The sequence below is a fragment of the Panthera onca genome, chromosome F2 (assembly GCF_046562875.1).
Source record: "Panthera onca isolate mPanOnc1 chromosome F2, mPanOnc1 haplotype 2, whole genome shotgun sequence".
Lineage (NCBI taxonomy): Eukaryota > Metazoa > Chordata > Mammalia > Carnivora > Felidae > Panthera > Panthera onca.
Genome location: NC_138356.1, coordinates 83,107,879 through 83,110,818, shown reverse-complemented (window position 1 = coordinate 83,110,818; position 2,940 = coordinate 83,107,879).

Here is a 2,940-nt window from a genome sequence, read left to right as displayed (position 1 = left end):
ACCTGCTAGCCCCACCGTCACGTGGACTGCCCTGAAAGCTTTCTCCACGTTGGCCGATCCCACCTGGCAGCTCCTCCCCTTCCTCCCACATCGATCCTTTCCTCCAGCACGGCCCCCTCTCCTCCCACCTGGTTCCTCCCTCTCCTCGTAGTTCCTCCCCGTCCAGCCCAATGGTGCCTGCTTTTTGTCGCTACCCCTGGGCCAAGTGAAGCCAGCGTCTCCGGCCACGGGACACACCACCCCAGGTCTCTTCTGCTACAACATGGCTCGCTATCCAGAAGCACCTTGTTCCCGTTGTCCGCAGTATGACAAATGCTGGGCTCCATACTCTGGCCGAACACAGACAGCTGCCTTCACTGTTTTGTTGTTGCTGTTGTCGTCGTCGTTGTTGTTGTTTTGTCTGCCTTGCCAGGAAGACAGTCTTCACCACCGCATCCCTGGAGTCCAGGCCATGGCCTGACAGTGGAACTTGAGCCCCTCCCAAGGCCAGGCTTTCTGGAATGTTCCCAGTTGCCCACATTCAGCCTCCTCACCTAACCCCATAATGTTTAATGAAACAGGTCCAGGAGTTACCCCATATGGAAATGCTCCCGGGGTGTCTGCGAAGTGACCCTAGCAAGGCTGAGAGTAGCAACATGAGCTCGGACATGGACACTCAGGAAGCCTGGGCCACCTGCCCTGGGGCTGGGAGTGGAGGTGGGTGAGGGGCTTTCTTGTCCACTTTTGGGAAACAAGGGACAGCCAGTTACCACTCCCCAGACTCACAAAGGAATGACCTCTGTTCTGTTGCCACATCAAAGGACCCTAGTACTGACTGGGGCTCCTGTCCCAGGCACAGGCACCTGGACTGAATGGGGGGCTCTACCCCTGGTGGTGCTATGTGAAGTTATTTCCCCAAAACTGAGGCAGCTGGGTCCCAGGAACAAGAAAACCTTCTACCAAGTGACCACTACTCCTGGTCCACCCAAACCGCAGACACGGTCCACTCCAGTGCTGTCCGTCAGTCCCCCATGCCAAGCACATCTCCCAAATCTCCCAGCAGCCCTGTGTTCCCAGGCCTTTGAGCCTACAAAACTGTTGTTGTTTTTTAATGGATTTACTAAGAAGCATGACTCTCACACAAACATAAACGAACACGTATCTGATAACTGAACGGTGTTCCTGCAAAAGACAGGTCCAGGTCCTGACCTCTGCATTTTGTGATAGGACTTTATTTGGAAATAGGGGTGTTACGGATGTAATTGAGGTAAGGTTCTCCTGATGAGATCATCCTGGAGGAGGATGGGGTCTAAGTCCAGTGGCTGGTGTCTTTAGAAGAGAGAAAGAGACCTGAGACACAGGGAGAAGCCGATGTGAAGGCAGAGTTGGAGACAGAACGATGTGGCCACGAACCAAGGGACGCCCAGGATCGCTGGCAACACCATAAGCAGGGAAGGGCCTTGGAACGGGGTCTGCCTCAACATCCAGAAAGAGCCAGCCCTGTCAACACCTTGATTTCAGGTCTCTGGCTTCCAGCACTCTCATGGAATAAATTTCTGTCATTGTAAGCCACCAAGTTTGTGGTGATTTGTTTCATCATTCCTTTTTTTTTTTTTTAATGTTTAATGTTTATTTATTTTTGAGAGAGAGACAGAGTGCGAGCAAGGGAGGGCCAGAGAGAGAGGGAGACACAGAATCCGAAGCAGGATTCAGGCTCTGAGCTGTCAGCACAGAGTCCGATGTGGGGCTAGAACCCAGGAGCTGTGAGATCATGACCTGAGCCGAAGTCAGATGCTTAACCGACTGAGCCACCCAGGTGCACCTGTTTCATCATTCCTAAAAAACCAGTACAGTGTGTCAAAGGTTTACTAAACTCTTAACTAATGAGAGAACAAGGAAGTGACTACAGATTCAAAAGAAATTCAAAACCCACAAGTTTATGTGGAGTAAAGAGATGATGAAATGAATTTTTTCTTTTATTTATTCATTTAAAATATATTTTTAAGTAACTTTTACAGCCAACATGGGGCTCGAACTCACAACCCAAAGATCAAGAGTCACACACTCTACCAACTGAGCCAGCCAGGTGCCCCTGTTTGTTTGTTTTTAAAATTCAGTTTTATAATCTGTAAAATAAAGTGTTTGTGACATTTACATTTTTTGAAATGAATTTAAACACAGATGGAGATTGGCATTTTCCACACACAAAAAAGCAATTGAATCTCCACCGAACCACATTTATTCACAAATCTATGAAAACGAAATGTCTGCATTGTTGTTGGTCATCTACGATTTAGAGAGCTGTAAGATCGCTCCGAGGGGATGAGAGGTAGATCTGGCAGAATCAGAATCAAATAATCCAGAAAGGTGGACTCTAACCAGGTGTGGTTTTCTGTTAGAAATACCACTAATGTGGGGCACCTGGGTGGCTCAGTCGCTTGAGCGTCTCTTGATCTCAGCTCAGGTCATGATCTCACGGTATTTATTACATTTATACATGATCTCGTGATTATACATAATCTCATGGTATTTATTACATGGTACTAATACATTTTGTTTATTCCAAAATTTAGAGTGCTTATTACTGTCTCCTCCCAACTTCCAATTAAAAACAATTTATTTTTTTCATGGGACACATGGGTGGCTCGGTTGAGCATCCGACTTCAGCTCAGGTCATGATCTCACCGTTAGTGAGTTTGAGCCCCACAACAGGCTCACTGCTGTCGCACAGAGCCCTCTTCGGATCCTCTGTCCTCCTTTCTCTCTGCACCTCCCCCACTTGTGCTCTCTCTCAAAAATAAATAAATATTTTAAAAATTTTCAAGAGAGAGAGAGCGCACGCTCATGTGTGCATGCACATGAGTGGGGGGGGGGGCAGAGAGAGAGAGAGAGAGAGAGAGAGAGAGAGAGAGAATTCCAAGCAGGCTCCACACTGTCAGCACAGAGCCCCATGCGGGGCTC